This window comes from Cryptomeria japonica, chromosome 3 (assembly GCF_030272615.1).
Source record: "Cryptomeria japonica chromosome 3, Sugi_1.0, whole genome shotgun sequence".
Classification (NCBI taxonomy): Eukaryota; Viridiplantae; Streptophyta; class Pinopsida; order Cupressales; family Cupressaceae; genus Cryptomeria; species Cryptomeria japonica.
Window position 1 is genome coordinate 111348360 of NC_081407.1, and position 21429 is coordinate 111369788.

Genomic DNA, 21429 nt, shown 5'->3' on the forward strand with positions numbered 1-21429 from the left:
TTTCTTTGACAAGAAAATACTGTTTAAGCAATCAAATATTTGGTTGATTTCTGGGTTATTTAAATCAAGTTCTTACAACACTATTTGTGTATCCTCTGTGAATTATTCTGATGAAGTTCTGGGGCATGCACTAATGGTGTTTACATGGGAAGTTCACTAAGCTACGTGATCATAGACAAAATACAGTCATAGATCACTATGGCTTGCTGACTACAGCATATACTTTGACCATATCAGCATGAACCATTATCGATGATCCATATTCTTTATATATGCTATTTGTTTGCAGGCACAAATGCTCTTTCTTTAGTTCCTCCTACCTCATCCAAACTAGATAAAGGTTTTATCTCTTATTACAATTGCACTTGTCTCAAGATATGATTAGCCTAAGATCAAGGAGGACGATCCAAGTTATGCATGAAAGGAGATAATCCTTGTCTATTCCACAAGCAATACTCTGGTCAACTTGACCCATTATATCAAGTTGTTTGTATTAACTTGCTATATCAAATCCATGTAAGGAATACTTAGGTCATCTTGAATCATTATGTCAAGTTGCTTGTATTTTCTTACAACATTTTAAAGCTCAATGATGAAAATAGAGCACTATGGATTGTCATCTCATCTTATCTATTTATATATTGCATTCCATTGCATATCGCCCATCCATTTACTCATTCATATATGTGATTTTATATGCAAATGTGGACAAAGTTAATATGAGCAGTTATGTGAAAATTAAGTTGGTCTTGGATACAATCACGATAGAGTACTCTGATACATCATCAATGCATCATGCAAAGTCTAAAATAGCCTTGCATTCATCTATCTTGATCATATCATCATCATTACATTTAGTTGCATTTGCATCAAGTACATTTCATATCATTTTAGTTGTTTAAAATTCATATAGTTCATTATCATTTATTAACATCAATCTACTTATATCATTTCATCATTGTATAATCATGATGTTTAGATTCATTCATATGATCAAATTGTCCTTGATTATATTAGCCATTTAATATGCATTCATTTAGTGTCAATTTTCAATCATCATTTATCATCATTTATTATCATTTATCACCATTTATCATTTATCATTGCATACATTCATTTATCTATCCATTAGTTAAGAAGTGCACTCATTCATCCATTTTAGTGTCTTATTAATATTCATTTTATTTTTCCCTTAGGATTCATTTAGATTGCATTCGTTATCCCCTTTTAAATTGCATTAAGGTATAGTTATTAACCATAAGTTGCATTATCATCACATTATCATTTTAATTCATCATATTTGGGCATTTAGAATCATAAAACCATTTGTTTCAAACATTGGTTCATACATTATAACATATGCATTCATTTAGCAATCATCATTTAAACATTTGTACTTTACATTTGTTTATCCATGTTACATTCATTTTTCAAACCATATAGATGCATATCCATAAAAGAATCATTCCTTCCAAGCATTGCATTAACATCATTGCATATCATTATCTCATCCTTGTATTAATATAAAGTACAAGATACTATCTATATCATTATGTCATTATGCATACATCATCATCATGGCATTACATACATAAAGAAATACATTAAACAAATCATGCATATATACACTTGCATTCATATGTTAGTATCCAACATCATAAATCATCATAAAGCATGTATATAAACAACATATAGGAATCATCTCATAAATGTGTACATATACACGTATCCATCTAAGCATAAACTCATAAACTCATCATCATGCATAACATCCATACATATCAACATGCATATCATAACCAAACATGGTATCTCCTCATATATATATCATCTCATGTATTAGAGTACAATGAAGTCCAAAAAATAGGCTACCAAGAGCCATCCAAGACATAGTCCAAAATGACAATATCAAAATACATACAAAATGCTCTCTCAGATGCCACTCTAACCAGATGCTACACCACCCTCTCCACCTGCTCCCCCACTAGTCCCTACACCATCTGATCTATCTCTCCATAGAGGACCCATCAAACCCCCACTAGCTCCTACACCACCTGACCTATCTCTCTATAGTGGACCCATCACACCCCCACTGCTCTACATCCTCTGAGATCACTCTGATTTGGCTTGCCGCATCTATGAATAGCTCTATGCTCGCTAACTAGCTGGCACCACCTGCTCATATAGACCCCACCAGTAATCAACCTCTCCACCTGCTCTCCATACCTCCCTCACCAATGCCTCCACAGATGGCTCTTGTCCCTGTACTCCCTCCAAAACCCTCACTCTCTCCTACAACTGAATCACCCTGTCAACGGCCTGATCTCTCTCCTATAAAACTATAGTCAGCTCTAACTCCCGTGCAAATAGCTGCACATCTCTAGTTGCGACCTCCGCCTCCAAATCCTCTACCTATGTCTTGGCTGCTGTAAGTTGAGTCTACAAATACACAAGCATGTGATCCCAAAGATCTCCAATGGCTCCCTCCCTTATATCCATAGGTACATCACCTGTAGCTCCCTCTCTAGTGGCTCCCTCCTCTCTATCCATCGGTATCTCCCTCTCCATAGCTCAACCACCTAATCTGATTCCTCCTGGCATCAATGGTCCCTGTGATATCCGCAATGGCAACCCGTCTCTCCCTCTCCGCTGGACTCGACCACCTCCACCACCTCCACCATCCCTTCAACCTCCTATCGGTCCTTGACCTCCTCTCCTCCTCAAAATCAAGAATAGACTCCACCGAATCTGATATCCAAAGAATCGGATGAGCCGCCATATACTGCGTATACTCCTCTGACACCCCTACATCTACCACCCTCGATTGTATATCCCATGGTCTCACTTGAAGCATCTGAAACTCTACCAATGCTTGATCATAAGGAAGTACTAGCCCCCATGCATACCTCTCTCAGACCACTCTGGCGTACTCTCCTGATCCTCTAGGCAATCCCTATCAGCGTCCAAACTGTCTCATAACTCTGCCCGACACCTATCTCTCTACATCATAGCATGTCCTCCCAATGAGGATTCAGGTCATGAATACATACGGTAATGCCTCTGTATCATCCTCCCAGGGCTTGCACTCAATATAAGGTCTCCAGATCACTGCATCAAGATCATCCAGTGCTTGTCGCCACCACTCTAACTTCCCCAGGTGGGGCTGACTCATCATACCACTATACATAAATACATAGGGCTGGTCGACTGCCCAAAATCTCAGACTCACTGGTCGGGTCACCGGTAATTGCTTCCACGCCCAAATACATAACAATGTCACTCCCACTACTAATGAGCCCCTCCCATGATATACTACCTCATGCAGCTCCTGATATAGGTGCGCTAACACACACGGTCCCTTGGCAAATCAGGTCCCCTCTGTCATCATCTGCTCAATCACCTGCCCCCAACCAATAGCCAGACCATGTGATCATCTATGCAGACATAGTAGCCCTCCCACAATCCCTAACAAAACTAATGGTAATGGCTCATACAATGCAATGATATCCTCCCAAGATATTGAATCGTCATCAATATACATGTCCTCATCGAAGAATCTCTACATCGCTAGAGTCCCCCATGATCTATCATATGTCACCAGCTCACCTCGAATGGGAATATGTAGGATGCACCACACATCCTCCAGTGTCACCGCCATCTCCCCCTATGCCAAGTGAAACATGCATATCTCACTATGCCAGCGCTCTGCGAATGCTATCATCAAACCGTGATTCATCCAAATCATGGGCATATACATCATGTCATATAGCCCAGTCACTGCAATGCAATCAACCTCAGCCTCTGTCAACCAATCATGTAGCCCCTGTGTAGCAGGATGCCTCTCATGCAACTATAAGACACGCAAATCCTCCTACATAAGTGCATCAACCATCATCATCAGTTGTTTTGTTTCAAACTTTCTTAAAAGTTTAAACCTAGACTATCAACAGATACTTTGATCAAGTATCTTTGGGTCTCAACAGGTAAGCAATTATGGCACACCTAGGCTTCAACAGGCATTTATCCTAATGACCTAAGTCTCATCAAAGCTACTATGGTTCAAAACAACTCTCACTTCATATCCCCATCCATTCATCATTCGCATCGGGAGATTTTTGTTCACACACACTAGGGCATCTATTATCCTTAAACAAAAGCGCTATCTTGCAAACAAAAGCGCTATTTCCTCCACAATAGCACTAATCCCCTAACTAAAGTGCTTAATCAACCATACAAAAGTGCTCAAACTACAAAAGCACTACAAAAGCTATGCAATAGCACTACTTAACATCACAAGCGCTCAATTGACCTCTCAATAGCGCTAAACAAACAATAGCACTCAAACCTCTATACAATAGCACTCATATTTTTAAAAGTGCTCAAACAAACAACACAATAGTGCCATTGTGGCACAAAAGCGCTAATTCATTAGACAACAGTGCCAAAACATAGTTTCAATGCTATTGTCTCAACTCAACTTGGAATCGGCAAAAACATATAAAAAATGCATAAAATTCAAAATTTCATATTTGCATACCACTGGTCCATAGTCATCTGGCCACTGGAATCGTTGGACTTGCTCAAAAAGGTGCTCTGCTACTAGTACCAGCATCCTGACTGCTGCTTACTCCTCCAAAATGTCACTATCAGAGCTATAATTTCACTATGGTCGTGGTTACAAATGAGCCTATTTTCACCCCTTTCCCCCCATATAAACCCTTCGTCGTAATCATAACTTTCCCCCATTCACAGTTGTAGTCCCCGTGAACTTCCTAAGCCTCCCATTTTTTCATTTTATCTCCGATTTCTTCTATTTTTCACCAGCATTGCTAAATTCTTTTCTTCTATCACTTTGCCAATTTTCATTCCTTTTCAAGAGATTGCCCGATTTTTTGAAATTTTTGGCCCATCTCTCGAGGGGGCATACTACCCATTAAATTAACATTTTATGGTGCATTTATTCGCATCTATTTTTTTTCTTTGAAACAACGTGATAAACCACACCATCTCAAAGAGGGGCAAATGTAGTCACATAAATCTGTCCATTTTATTTAAAAACATTTCATATTTATTTGATTAAAAATCTACTAAGCCATTAGTTAATTAAATTAATATTTAATTAATTCATCTTCAAACATTCTCCTATTAATTAAATAAATTATTCAATTTATTTTAATTCATTCATTCAAACAAATTCACAATCAATTAAATGAATAAAATCCTATTTATTTCATTTAAGCCCTTTTCCTCTTTTAAATAAATTAAATAAAACATTTATTTAAATCATAAATCCCTCCCACTTGCATTTTCCTACAAATGCAACTTGCACCTATTTATTGAAATAAATGAATTTTTATTTTAATAAAATCTTATTTTCCCTCACCCACCAAATCCACTTGCAATCCTGACCCCCTTCTAGATTCTTCTAAGTCGTTCCTAATTAGCCTAATCCATTCCCTAATTATTGTCACATTCCTAAGCAACTTGGAGTCACTTCTCAAAGACTTCAAAATCTTTGAAAATTATTAAATGCTTTGTGTGTTCAACAATTTAACCTCCAAAGTCTTCCAAACCACTTATGGCTCTTACATGACCATTAATGGCTCTTACATAACCGTTTATGGTTAATTCAACTTGCACTCATGGGTCTCCTCAAGTATTCATTGCTTTGACCATAGTTATCCTTTTTGCCTTTGCACAAAGAGTTTATCCATGGGATAAAAGCTTTATTCTTTGAATAAAGAATTTATTCACTCAACCCAACCTTCACCTTAACCCCCAAGTTGACTCCCAGGTCATGTCAAGCACTTAATGTTTATTCCCTCTCCTCTCAACCTATCTCATATTGACACTTGTCATCCTAGGATTGGGTTGAAAGCCATCACATGGATTGAATATCTTTCAATCCTGACCCTTGTTGAGATTACTCAATCTCAACCATCCATTGCTCCATTTTTCCTATAAATAGAGCCCATTTCTTCATAATCTAGATCCTGAAAACTTGTATGCATTTAATCTATAGTGAATTTTAGAGAGCATTTAGCATTTACATTTACTTTGTTATATTAAAATCAACACCAGAATAGATAATAATCTCATTTTCTAGCTTGTTCAAATTTGCATAGTATTTTAGAGTAATCATCTACAATCTTGAACCTCCATAAGCATCTATAGTGCAAAAAGCTACTAAGAGCTAGACTAATTTGGAACTTGGAGAGGAGAGTTACAAAGGAGAAGGAGCTAAGAGCATGTTAGGAGGTATTTGGAGATGCCTCATTATATTTACTTTCCTAGTTAAATATTCTTTCATGTTTTTGGTGTCTCTTTTGATATGCCTACTTAGGTTAATCTTTGGTTGAATAACACTAACTTTAACCCTTGTTTCTTGTTGTTTGTGTGTGTTATACAACCACAGGTTTTAATCTAACTTGTTAGTTTTGCAGAGCATCAGGTACAATTTTCATTTTTTAATGCTTCAAAATGATGCATTCCAATAGACAATAGTTTGCTAAGAAGATAGATGATAAGAATACTAAGGAAACATGTAATTCAATGTGTCATGGGAAACATAATGTAAAGTATTATAAATGTGTAAGAGAGATTACACTTATGTCACACGTGGACAAGCAAAAACTAGAAGAAAAAGAGGGAATTGTATCTAATCTAGTAGTATCTCAAGATTTTTAGAATCAAAAACCTTGTTTTTGATTTCAAGAGTAGTGAGAATGAGGGCACTGAACCTTAACATAGCAGAACTATTAATGAAACCATAGTGCACCAACAACACTATAACAACATTAATAGTAATAGAGCCAATCTTTGAAAATTAAAAACTGCAAAGAAAAAAAACACAAAACACACTACAAGGTCACCTTGTGCACCCTAGTAGCATCAATGGCACTATTCCATTTAGTAAACAAGAACTTGTATAGATCCTTAGCCTCTCACTTCTCATCCTACGTGTTAGCGGTACATTCCCTCAGCATAGAGAGGGTGATCGCCGAGCTATATTATATTTGCAGATAAAATTTGTTAAGGTTCGTAATTTTAGCATCTCTCACCTCCACCTTTCTCTTAAGTCATTTGAGTTCATCCATGATAGCTTGCAGTTCAAGCATAGGGCCTAGGTTCTTGATCTTTTGCATGATGTCTAACACATCTATGCATAATTTTTCCATTTGCTCTAGGGTAGGGACACCCTAAGGGTTCACAGTATCCTTGTAATCCACACTCTTATCTTCCACCTTGGCCCCATCTTTAGCAAGGGAACAATCGATTTCAATGCCCAGGCTCATTAGAGGAATAGTGTTCATCACTTGTTCTACCATGTTTAAATCTGAGTCCACGTCCGTAGATTCAATGCTTTAGTATCATAATTTTCCTCACTCATGGCAGCTGTAGTACCCATGTTCATAAGAGCCCTATCCATAACATCAATAGAGTCATGGGTTTGCATCTCATCATTGTCCTTGCCAGTGATGCCAACAATGCCCAAATCAATGGGGTCCCTAGTCTTATCCACTTCAACAACAACCTCACTGGGGGTCCCATAGTGGTTTTAGGTTCCTCTTCTTTCTTGTCCTCAATGGGGTCCTCCTCTGAGTCAATTGTTTCAATCATAGGGGTCTTCTTTTTGTGCAAGCTTTTGAAAGCCAATCTGGAGGACCTCCTTTTTCCCTCAGAGTTAGGGGAAGGGTTGTAATTCTTAGCATCATTAGAAGATGAATTATCATCAAAGACAATTCATTTGTGTTTAACAGGGCTTTTTCCTTTATGTAATGTCTCTTTTTTTAATTACTATGTCTTTGGGGAAATTTATAATTATACTATCTATCTTTTTCAATAAACTTGTGCAATTGAAAATATGGATATTAAATCAATATTGACAAGTAAATATATACTGAATTGATCTTCCTATTGAAAACCCAAACTTCAATCTCCTTACAGTAACTTAAACCCTGCAATGTCTAATTTATATTACTACTGAGAGTATATGGTCACCGTGTTATGATTTAGATATATTAACTTGGAACGATGATATAGTCGATGGTTTTATTTGTGACAATATGTTCTTGTTCCTTGGCAGAGTTATTTCTAAGGTTTAGTTTCTTGAAGTATATATTTGATTTTGGGTCTTTGACCTTCCTTACTTTTATACTCGCCTAGAATGGAAAATAGAATTCTTGATAAAAACCTATTTGATCCCCTCTTCAATGAAATGATTGCTAATATAAATTCATATATTCCATCAGATGTGTCCCTTGGGAGATATTGACACATTTATTTGTTAATATTATAATTGTTCCCCTTAATGATAATTCTTCCTCATTTAATAATGAATTTATGGTTATTATTGTATCATTTTTAATGCTTCTTTCCATATTCAATGATATATTATAGTTTATGTATTTGCTATTGTTTTATCCATACGTGATGACTAGTCAATGGTTTAAAGTAATCTAATAGTAATTATTATACTTTTTTGACTCATTGATCCTTGATTGATACTTGTAGAATCCTTGGTTAACCTTCAAGTATACTTGATGTCTTCAAAGGAAAATGTTATTCAGTTGATAAGGATCGATCTTAAAGATAGTTGGTATTGGCTCATGGATTGCCCATATAGGGGACATTATAGTCTCCCCCTCTTGAATTTGCTTGTCCTCAAGAAATTTCCTCCTTCCATGTCTTCATTCATGGATAAACCTGGATATAGATTATTAGTACAAAACATATAATCATATAAATTAAAGTAATGATAAATGTTAGAAAAATTTTCTATTTATTTTTCATTGCATCTATGGCAACTTAGAGGGGCCAGCTTCCTTGAGTTGTTATGTCCCATTTGAGAGAGACTAGCTTCCTTGAGCCATTCTATCTACTTGAGGGAGATTGGCTTCCTTGAGCCAATTAACCCAATCTTGAGAGGATCCACCTTCTTTGTGCCATAATTCCTCTACATTTCTTTATGTTTGGAAGGAATGGGGGCTTCCCTTGATCCATTTCTACACCAATCCTAAGAGACTTACTTACTCTGTTTGGTGTCTCAGGTCAATCTTTATGTCATTCTCATCCCCTTATGTTACTTGACTTTATGTTAGTCTCTATTTATACTTGGAAGGAATGGGGACTTCCCTTGATTCATTTATACACCAAGCCTAAGATACTTACTTGCTCTGCTTGGTGGCTCAGGTTAACCTTTGTGCCATTCTCATCCCCTTCTTGGGAGGGAGAGAGAGCCTATCAGAGTCATTTCTACACCAAGCCTAAGGGAGCTTGTTCTCTACAATCTTCTTACTCCACTTGGTGGTCCTTATTTTCTTTCCACATCCTCACTCTCGTACTTATTCTTTGGAAGAAATGGGGTCTTTATTGAGTCATTCCTACACCAAGCATCTACTTGGCAGCCCTTACTATATTGATCACCATTCTCACTTCCCTCTTTTGATTGATTGGAACCAATTTTTTTAAATATTTAAGGTAATGTCCTTAAGGATCTATATGTTCTAGGATGGACCCTTTCATAAGTCATTCATCCTAATTATTCTATATCTATATGCATTATTAAATCTCTTTAGGTAATTTTATTGACAACATCTACCTTCTTATGTTGATCCTACTTTAATTACAATATTGTTAGCCTATGTAGAATTGTATTCATTCACATTCAAGCTAATTTTATTTTTCCTTGAATGTTTAATATTTTCTTCTTTTTCATCTATTTGATGTATTTGACCCATTTTACATTGATGGTCGTGCCTCCAGAGTTCCTTGTATTTGAAACATACATTTTTCCTCCTTAGGTTTTCTCTTTGTTCTAGGCCATCTTTGGTTTGGCACCTATGTCTAGGTCTCCATATTTCTTTGCAAAAGTAGCATGGTCTTCCTTCCTCCTTAAAATCTTCATCTCTACGAGGGTTCTTTGGATAAGCTTTGGACATATATTTTGGTTTCTCTTTGGAGTAGTTGGCTTCAACTTTGATGGCCCTTTGTATAGCTTCACCCAAACTTTTGGGTTCCAATGGGTTTAATATCTTCATAATTGACTCTTTGAGTCCTTCCACAAATAGCTATGTAAGCCTTCCTTGAGAGAGATTTGGTACCATGACTGCTAAGTTTTAGAATTCATGGGCATAGTCCTCTCTAGACCCTTGTTGAGTGAGTAGTGTTAATTATTTGAAGTACCACTCTGGATGCCTTTGATCGAACTTTTTGATGAGCCTTTGAGTGAATTTTCCATAAGTTGTAATATTTTGATTCCCTTCGGTGATCAGGCCTTGATGCCACCAATCATGTGTTGTCCTAAATAAGTGAAGAGTAGAGAACTTGATGGAATTTTCCTCCATCATAGGACATAGTGATAGATATGTGTCCAATTTCTGGACCCATGATTGGGCAGTAGATTTCCCTGACCCGTTGAAGTAGGGCAAGGAAATTTTTCTTATCCTTTCCTTGAGATCTTTGTCAATGTATATTTTTATTCTATTGGGATTAACTTGGCTCTTGACCTCATGGTATTCCTTAAAGGGAATAAGTATTTGTACTTCAAGATCTAATCCCGCATACATTTGTGCAATTCATCTACACTATTTTTTGGTTGTTCCTCTTCTTCCATAATATGTTCTTCTCTTGATAGGAATGGAGGCATGATTGGCCTAAAGGATGAGATTTGGGTTGAATGTTTATTCTCCAAATGGTTTGAATGAGTGTCTCTTCCTGAATTTGGGATAGGTCTCCAATGATTATTGTTGTTCATACTTTGAATATCTTGTTGGATTAGTTGATTAGTCTTCTCAAAATTGTCATTATTTTTCTCCATGAATGTTCTAAATTAAGTTTCTAATTGTTCTTCCATGGCTAACGTACCTCTTTTGCATTGAAAGTTTTGCATGAACTATTTTCCACATGTTGCAGGATTATGCTTTGATACCACTGTAATGTCCCCTTTTTTGATTACTATGTCTTTGGGGCAATTCATAATTATACTATCTGACTTTTTCAATAAACTTGTGCAATTTAAAATATGGATATTAAATTAATATTGACAAGTAAATATATACTGAATTAATCTTCCTATTGACGATCCAAACTTTGGTCTCCTTACAACAACTTAAACCCTACAATGTCTAATTTATATTACTACTGAGATGATATGGCCACCGTGTTATGATTTAGATATATTAACTTGCAACAATGATGTAGTTGACAATTTTATCTATGACAATATGTTCTTTCCCCTTGCTCGAGTTATTTCTGAGGTTTGGTTGCTTGAAGTATTTATTCAATTTTGGGTCTTTGACCTTCCTTTCTTTTATACTTGCCTAGACTGGAAAATGGAATTCTTGATAAAACCCTATTTGATCCCCTCTTCAGTGAAATGATTGCTAATATATATTCATATATTTCATCAGGTGTGTCCCTTGGGAGATATTGACACAGGGTATATGCACAATGATGGTGGTCAAAAAAGTGGACACCACCCAAAAAAAACATGAAAAAACAAGCAGCGCATACACAGTTATAAAATTTGAAATCACCACATACGCACTTAGGTCTGTTGTTCTCGAACCTAAAAAAGGTAGCGCGTACACGCTACTTTTAGTAAATTGAGTGCGTATGCACTACTTTTAGGAAAGTGAGCGTGTACGTGCTATTTTTTAGGAAATTGAGTGCGTACGCACTCATAAGCCCTAAAGAACCGCATACACAGAACCTATCAAAAAAAAAGTTTTAAAAAAAAATCGGGTCTTATTTTCCCACGACGACCACATTTTTTTCCACATTTCCTCAACAAAACCATGAATGGGGGTGCCTCATTTCTCCTCCAGACACTATTGATCAAGGTTAGCTTTTCTTAATTTTTGTCTTTCTTTCCTGTTTGTTCAATTTGTTTTACATTTTGAATTTAATTTCATTAATTTTGATTAGGTTTTTTCATAATTCATTTCAAAAACCAAATTATGATAATCCACAACAAGAACAACAAAATGCACCTCCTAAAAATCCACAAGATACACCCCCAATTCTTCCTTTTGACTGCACACCTGAAACACAGGAGCAATTAATTAATCAATTAGGGTAAAACACATCTAAAATAAATAGACTGATTGGTAAATTAAAAACATCCAAACTTGAGTATCATAAATCCCTTGCCACTAGCCTAGAAACATTAGCTATTGGTGTCATAGTTATTTCTACACAAATTACAGAATGGGGAAAATTTAGGGATAGATGTTGTCAATACTATGCTGATGGGTTATCATACGAGGGAGTGAAAAACAAAAATCTTAGTAAACGATAAATATGTGCCCTTTTTTAATCCTAAAAATGGTCATTCGTTACCTCTTAATGCTAAGAGGTTTCCCATACATTGGTGTACCAATGTGCAGATGAAGAATTTTTTTTGGCAGAGGTGGTGGATGGTCTTTGATGATCCACCTTGTACTAATTATGATGTACCATTGTATTTTCTAAGAAAAGTATACTATGATTTTGTGCTCAATGTGAGACCAAACTATTTTGACATGAGAGCTTCATGGTAGAGGTGGCGGCTCTACCCAAGATAAACCTAGAGCCCATAGGCGAGTAGCCTCGGAGAGTCTATTGGGCATTTCATGGAATTGATTATGTGTTGCATTGATGGAATTAGCTTGTTCATGACACTTATACTCATATTTTCAATCAATTGGTTTGAGTTTGGTGATTGGATGTTATCCTACTTGCTTAGAAGATTGGTTTCTGGTTCTGGTGAGGGTTTCATCGGCAGAGTTTTTGGTGGAGATCTTTGATGCATTGTATAATTCGTATTGGTGCTTCTTCTGATGGAGTTTCAGGATGTTGTTATTGATTGTGTTCGAGACTTGGTGTTTGGAGATCATTGCTGAAGCGTGTGGACCTATACTTGGTCCCGGTTGATCTAGGTTATGAACCAACATTAATGTAATGTGTGGATAGGACCTATTGTTGTATTTCTGGGATGTCTTATGTATGGATATTATTTTTTTTGGTCTAAATCCGACATGGTTTGTAATTATGTAATTGGTTTATTTTCTGGTGGCCAACCTGATTGTTTATGATCGAGGGTTTGTATAAATAAGATGTAAGATCTCATTGTATATTATCATGGTTATTGTAAGAGGTCATGGTCAAGGAATGTAATGGGTGAATAATGTAATATCATTTAGGAAGAGGAGTTGGTTGATAATTGCAGATCGAATTGGGTTTGTTGTAAGGGGATTTAGTCCTTCAGTATTGAGCTTAACTAGAACTGTACTTAGGCATAGGAGATGCTATCTTTAATAGTTCAACACTTCTCTTGATTGTAGTCTAGATTTGTATGTAGTCAGTGAGGCTCCTTTTATGATGGGAAGTGTGCTCTAGGTTGTTGGCCTTCCTGCAAGTGTTGTCCCCATCATTGTAAATTCACATACTTACTATCTGACTATGGGTAGGCTTCCCATCATGGTTTTTCCCTTTACCGAGTTTTCTATGTACAAATCTTGGTATTATGTGGATGGATTTTATTCTATGATTATTGTTTATGATTAATTGGATTAAGTACTATTCTTGTATTATTGTTTTGGTTTTCGCTATTAAATTTTAAATTGCTAATGCTTCTGGTAATTTGTGACAACTGATTCACCCCCCCTTCTCAGTTTTCTTTCGGTTATCTGAACTATCTATGAATTGGTATTAGAGATTTGGTCCTCTCTGTAGAAATATTAACCACTTGAAGAAGATCCCATGGCGACTAACAATTCATGTTCATCCAGTTCTTCTGGAGCTATCTTTCGAAGGGATATACCGAGGCTTGAAGGAACAAATTATACAATATGCAAGATTCAGATGGAGACTCATTTGAGATGTCTTGGAAAGGAGATTTGGGAGATCACATAGAATGGTGTCACACCCTTTAATCTAGGATCTGGCAATCCTCCTTTGACAAACCTGGACAAGGAGCTTGAGAGTGATTGTAGAGAAAGATAAGCCCCCTTGTGTGCACTTTTTGATCAATAAATAATGGGATTAACACACAAATCATCTAGAAAGGCTATATGGGATAAGTTGCAGACTCTTAATGAAGGTGATCCTATTGTGAAGATTTCTAAACTTAATGGTTACCAGGTGAGATATGAAAATCTAAAGATGGAAGAACATGAAAAGATTACTACATTCATGGAAAGGGTAAATGAGATTGTTATGGGAATTCAATGTTGTGGTTGAACTCTAAGTGAAGATGAATTTTTTTCTAAAGTCCTGAGAGCCCTACCACTAGCTTACAAAATGAAGGTTATTGCTATCAATGAGTTGAGAATAATGGCTAATACATCTGTCAACAGATATACTTTGGTTGGGAAACTATCTGCTTTTGAGCTTGAGGAATTTGGTCCTTCTGGAGCTGTGAAGACTAAACCTACTTTTCATGCATCTACATCTACAACAGGTAAGCAAGATTGATGAGAATTATATGCAAAAGAACTAGAAGATATGAAGAGAGAAGATGATGAGTTTGAGAAACTTGAAGCACTATTTTCTAGAAGAGTACTTAAAGGACCGGTAGGTAGTAAGTTTGAAGGAAAAGCATCTTTTAAATGTTTTGCATGTAATATGATTGGTCATTTTGCATCTAGATGTCCTAAAAGGAATTCAAGATTTGAAGAAAGAGTTAAGAGATCATTTAATCCTAACCCTGGATATCAGAACAAGTATAGATTCAAGAAAAATATAGACAAATCATGCTACATAGTGGATGAGGAAGGCATTACTGATTCAAATGATGAACCGATAGAAGATTCTGCTAGTGGATCCAACAATGGGAAAGAATGGGTATTCTTGGCTATCAAGGAAGATGATCTAGCACTAGAAGAGAATGTACCTGAGGAAAAGGCACTTCTTGCTAAAATTGAGGATAAGGATGAATGGGTAATTGATAGTGGCTGTTCACATCATATGACTGGAGATAAAGGGAAGTTTCTATCTTTGCGAGAAATTGATGGTGGACTAGTTAGATTTGGAGATGACAAGGCATGTATGATCAAAGGAAAATGAACTATATCATTGCATGCTAAGAATAATACTGACAATGTTTATTATGTTGAAGGTTTGAAGCATAATATTTTGAGTGTAGGACAATTGGTAGATAAGGGGTTTCAATTATATTTCAAGGATGGAAAATGCAAAATCATTAATAGATCTAGCTTGGAGACTGCAATTGGTACATAGACAAAAGGTAACATATTTCATTTAAACTCTCGTGAGAAGACATGTTTGATTACACATATTGATGAGAGTTGGTTATGGCATTAAAGGTTGTGTCATGTGAATTTTGATTACATTACGAAGATCAGTTCAACTAAGGTTGTTAGAGATATACCTAAGATTATGAAGCCCTATAATCTGATATGTAAAGAATGTCAAACGGGTAAACAGGTTAGAACCTCTTTTAGGAGTATACAAGATAAATCAAATGATGTTCTTGATCTTATTCATACTGATTTGTGTGGTCCTGCTAGAGTTAAAAGTTTTCACAGTGATAGATATTTCATGCTAATCATTGATGATTATTCTAGAATGATGTGGGTTACTTTTTTGAGAGAAAAATCTGAAGCATTTTTGAAAAGTTTAAATTTTTTAAGGCTAAGGTGGAAACTAAGATAGGATTGAAAATTAAATGTTTGAGATCAAATCATGGTGGAGAATTCACATCCAGTGAGTTTAATAATCTTGGTGACAAGCATGGTATAAGAAGACAATTTTCTGCTCCCTGGACACCTCAACAGATTGGAATTGTGGAAAGGAAAAACATAACTATCTTGGATGCTGCTAGAACAATGATGATGGAAACAAGTCTACCTCATATCTATTGGAGAGAAGCAGTGAGTACAATGGTTTACACATTCAACAGAGTATATATCAAAGGAGAAACCAGTAAGACACCTTATGAATTATGGTTTGGAAATACACCTATAGTTAAGTATTTTATAATTTTTAGTAGCAAATTTTATATCATGAGAGATGATACTATTGGGAAATTTTATCCTAGAAGTGATGAAGGCATATTTCTTGGTTTTCTAATGAAAGTAAAGCATATAGATGTTATAAAAAGAGATTCCATAAAATAGTGGAGAGTGTTAATGTCAAAGTAGATGAGTTGAGCAAAATTCAAATCTGAATTTATGAGAAGGAACCGACAATGGAAATAATTATATCTAAACCAATAGCACCTTTATCAGAACAAAGAGTTGAACCAGTTACTCCAACAACATCAGAGAATTCTATAGTAACTAAAGAATAGGGAAGAGGAATAGAGAGTTAGAAGACTCCTATGTATGTGAGATTGAATCATTCTGAAGATCAAATCATTGGAGATAAGAACAATAGAGTAATGACAAGAAGAAGACTGACAAACTAATGGGGTATGTTTAATTTCACAAGTTGAATTGGTATCAGTAATTGAGGCATGTAAAGATTAATTTGGTTAAAGGATATGGAAGAAGAATTAGATCAGATTGAGAAAAATAACACATGGACTTTGATTCCTCGGCCTATAAATAAAAATATTATTGGAACTAAATGGGTTTTTAGAAATAAATTGAATGAGGATGGCAAGTTTATAAGGAATAAGGCTAGATTGGTTTGTAAAGTATATTCTCAGAAGGAAGGAATTGATTATGGAGAAACTTTTGCACTGGTAGCTAGGATTGAAGCTATAAGAATATTTCTTGCCTATGTTGCTTATAAAAACTACAAGGTTTATTATATGGATGTTAAATGTGCATTCTTGAATGGGGATCTCAATGAGGAAGTTTATATTGAGCAACCTAATGGTTTTTCACTATCAAATGATACTGATATGGTTTGCGGGTTATGGAAATCTTTATATGGATTGAAACAAGCACCTAGAGATTGCTATGTAAGGTTGGGTACATATCTTTTGAAGCTTGGTTTTACTAAGGGAAGTGTTGATGGTAATTTATATTATAAAATCATTGATGATGATATACTGATTGTTGAAGTATTTGTTGATAACATTATTTTTGGAGTTGAAGATAAATTATGCATATAATTTTTTAAGAACATGGAGAAATAATTTGAGATGTCTATGATTGGTGAGATGGAATTTTTCTTAGGTTTGCAGATTAATTAGACTGACAAAGGTATTTTTATCTGTCAAACTAAATATGCTAAGGAATTGTTGAAGAAATTTGGTATGGGATATTCTAAACCGGTAAGTACACCTATGGTTACAAGTGAGAAATTGACAAAGAAAGATGTTTCTGCATCGATAAATCCTACAAGATACAAATATATGATTGGAGGTCTACTTTATTTAACTCAGACTAGGCCTGACATTATGAATTTCATTCTAAGACAAAGCACATTTCTATCAAGTATAAATTTTTGAAGGAGAAGGTGGAAGCAAATGAAGTTAAACTAGTTTATGTGAACATTAAAGAACAAATTATAGATATTTTCACCAAACCTTTATCCAAGGAATCATTTGGGTACTTGAGAAATAGATTGGGGGTTTCTGCCCCTCTGACAGAGGCTTGATTGATACAGTTTGGCACTAGTCCGATATGCATTATCAAAAATACTATTCATTATAACACTGATGTGGGATGCTGCTACTAAGGGGGAGTAGTCATCTTTGAGATTCAGAGGCTTATATTCTTGCTTTAATATTTTTTGTTAGATTTCTAGAATTGATGTCAAAGGGGGAGAGATAGTGATATAAAAAAGAAATTCAAAACTTTACAGAGATATTATTCAAAGGGAGAAATACATAGATATTCAAAGCTATATGCAAGAGACTATTGGTTGTCTTCCATAGGGGAGACTTGTTTGGCATTTCTTGGTACTTAGATGTTTTTCACATCTAGTGTTACCATCAATACCAAAGGGGGAGATTGTTGGCCATTTTGTGGAATTGATTATGTGTTGCATTGATGTTTTGTCAATGATGTCAACACTAGCTGTTTGGATTCTTTAGCAACACCCTTCTGGTCTTGGTAGGTTGAGTGGTTTCTAGTTAACTTGGATCCAGCATGTTCTGATTGACTCTGGTATAATTTGGTGATGGAATTGGCTTGTTCATGACACATACTCATATTTGATCAATTGGTTTTGGTTTGGTGATTGGATGCTATCCTTCTTTCTTAGAAGATTGGTTTCTGGTTCCAGCGAGCATTTCACCGACAAAGATTTTAGTGGAGATCTTTAATACATTGCATAATTGGTGTTGATGTAGCTTCTGATGGAGTTTTAGGATGTTGTTGGTGATCGTGTTTGAGATGGTGTTTGGAGATCATTGCTAAAGTGTGTGGACCTATACTTGGTCCCAGTTGAGCTAGGTTATGGATCTACATTAATGTAACATGTAGATAGGACCTATTGTTGTATTTCTAGGATGTCTTATGTGTGGATATTATTTGTTTTGGTCTAAATGGTTTGTAATTATGTAATTGGTTTACTATCTGGTGGCCGACCTGATTGTTTATGATAGAGGGTTTGTATAAATAGGAGTAATATCTCATTGTAGATTATCATGGTTATTGTAAGAGGTCATGGTCAAGGAATGTAATGTGTGAATAATGTAATATCATTTAGGAAGAGGAGTTGGTCAATCATTAGAGATTGAATTGGGTTTGTGTAAGAGGATTTAGTCCTCTAGTATTGAGCTTAATTAGAACTGTAGTCAAGCATAGGAGATTCTATCTTTTGTAATTCAACACTTCTCCAGATTGTAGTTTGGATTTGTATCGAGTTAGTGAGGCTCCTTTTGTGATGAGCAATGTGCTCTAGGTTGTTGACCTTCTTGCAAGTCTAAGCTCCTTCATTGTAAATTCACATACTTACTGTAGAAGTATTATTTGACTATGGGTAGGCTTCTCACTGTCCCTTTATCTGGTTTTCCACGTACAAATCTTGGTGTTGTGTGGATAGATTTTTTCTGTGATTATTGTTTATGATTAATTGGATTAACTACTATTTTGGTATTATTGTTTTGGGTTTCAATATTAAACTTTAAATTTCTAATGCTTCCATTAATCTATGACAACTGATTCACCCCCCCTCTCAGTTGTCTTCCTATTATCTGAACTGTCTAACAGAGTCATCTCCCCCTAGCACCCAAACCCAAGGTGCATCAGGTTGTCCTAGTAGAGCTGGAAGAGTCAATGGAGATACAGACTCTTCAAGAAGCCACAATATTGACTAGTGCTATCATCCAGCATGGGAGGTCATTAGCACACCCTATTGTACTAGATGATGAGCCATTAGTTGCTCCAGGTGGCGACATAGAGCCCATTCAACATATGTGTGTTAGTTTCTCAAGGATATGCTCAAGGATAGATGATACGGCCAGTGCAAATGGATCCACATCTCATTTGTATATGATTTGTGGGAGTAGTTGTTAGGCCCACATGGTTGAGGATTTGGCACTAACAGATGATTTGATGGACATGGTGTTTGCCCATCAATGACAGATACAGGTGTGTTGATTTGAATTCCTAGCATTTTATTTATCAGTCACTTTAACTTTGCAATTACATAAATGAATTTTCATTTATACATTGATTTAAATTTAGACAAATAATATGCATTTTAGGATGTAGCAGCAGTATCCCATACTCATCCCACAGTTACTACATTTGCAACTTCAATGCTTGAGGTATAACTTTTGTAACATGTTAAAATAGAATAGTACACTTTGAATTCAAAAATATTACAAGATATACTAACTATCTTTAATACTTGGTCCAATTTTTGGTTTGTAGGTGTTGACAGGGGACCAAATGTCCTAGATTGATGACATCACACTCTCAGTGATTGATTTTGGCCTACAAGGCTATACGGTATCATATTTTGTACAACCCTTTTTATGTATTATTTTGATGGAATATGCAAGTCATTTCATTTTATATTTTTTAAATTATGTTTAATATATTATCTATACTAATATCTCATGTTAATTTTGTTTTTTTAGGGTACCCCCTCCGCGTCTAGGCCTCGTCTTAAGAAAATGAATTCCTTGAAGATGCCAAAACGTGGGAAGAAGGTAATTGTACACATTTTTAGTTGTAAAATTGTCTAAAAATGTTGAAATCAAGTATTAGTTGGGGTTTATCAATTGATTAGTGTTTTTTGTCCATTTTATATGTACAACGGTCATTGAGCTATGTGGATTTGTTGAATGCACCCAATTTGCCTGTGGATCAAGAGAGGGCGGAGGTATGCATCTCTACTTTATTTTCTTGATTTAATGATTATATGAACACGTACATGTGAACTTGTGATATATTATAATCTTATAATTTTTCATACAGGAAATATCCATAGCTGCTTCATCAATGGCGAGCCCTCCTCCATGCACTGGAGAAGCATCTCAGGATCCGGTACACTTTTGTTTGATATATTACATTAATTTTTTTTAACCTACAATACTTATCATTATATTAATTGTATTTAATATTTGATCATTTTTTGTATATGTAATAGCGACAATTTCTCCATTGATGGCAAGACATCCTTAGTTCATTGAAGAAGCATCTCAAGCACCGATACGTCATTGTTCTCTATATTATAGATTTTAAATGTTTTTGATGTATTTATGTTAGTACATTGTATTAATAGTACATTTAATCTACAATAGACCCCTTCATAGTATGACCATAACGTGGATCCTTTTAAGTCTGTCTTCAAGAAAACTCCTAAGAGTGACAAGGAGAGGAGAGCGAAGACATTAGCTTCAAGATCAGCCGATGAGGTAATCTACATTTAAATTTAAAAGGAATTATAGTTAAATGCATAATTATGTTATTAATTGTGAACTATTTTCTACAAACTAATTCTAACTTGCCTTTTGAATTGTGGTTTTGTAGAAATCTACAAAGTCACGTACTGCATTGAAGAGGCTCGATTTTGATGATCCACCACAAGTTTAGGATCATATAGTGTTAGTTGTGGTCATAGAATGACCAATACATGTAGATATATTCTACATTTTTATTGTATATCAATTTGGACATGACATAGGCCACATTTTTGTAACTTGTATTGACTTGGTAGACATGCCTTTTTTGATATATATAAATGTTGATATTTGATCCAATAAATGTGTATTGAGTTCATTATTGTGTATTAATTGTATTTCATGGTTGTTTTATAAAGTTAATTGATCATTTGCCTATGTAATCAACAATATGAATATAAACTCAGGGATAACATTAAAGAGCTGCATGGAATTAGCAACACCCTGGCCAATGCCCTGGAAAAAATCAACTAGTTTCTCTTTTGGAGTTTGGCTGGCTTTGTTGGCTTTGTGGGGCATTTGTCATTTTTTTTTGGTTTTCTACTGGCTTTTCGATGGTCTATTCCTTTTTGTTTCGTGTCACTTTTTCTGATTAAGTTTCGCTTGTAAAGGGTTTT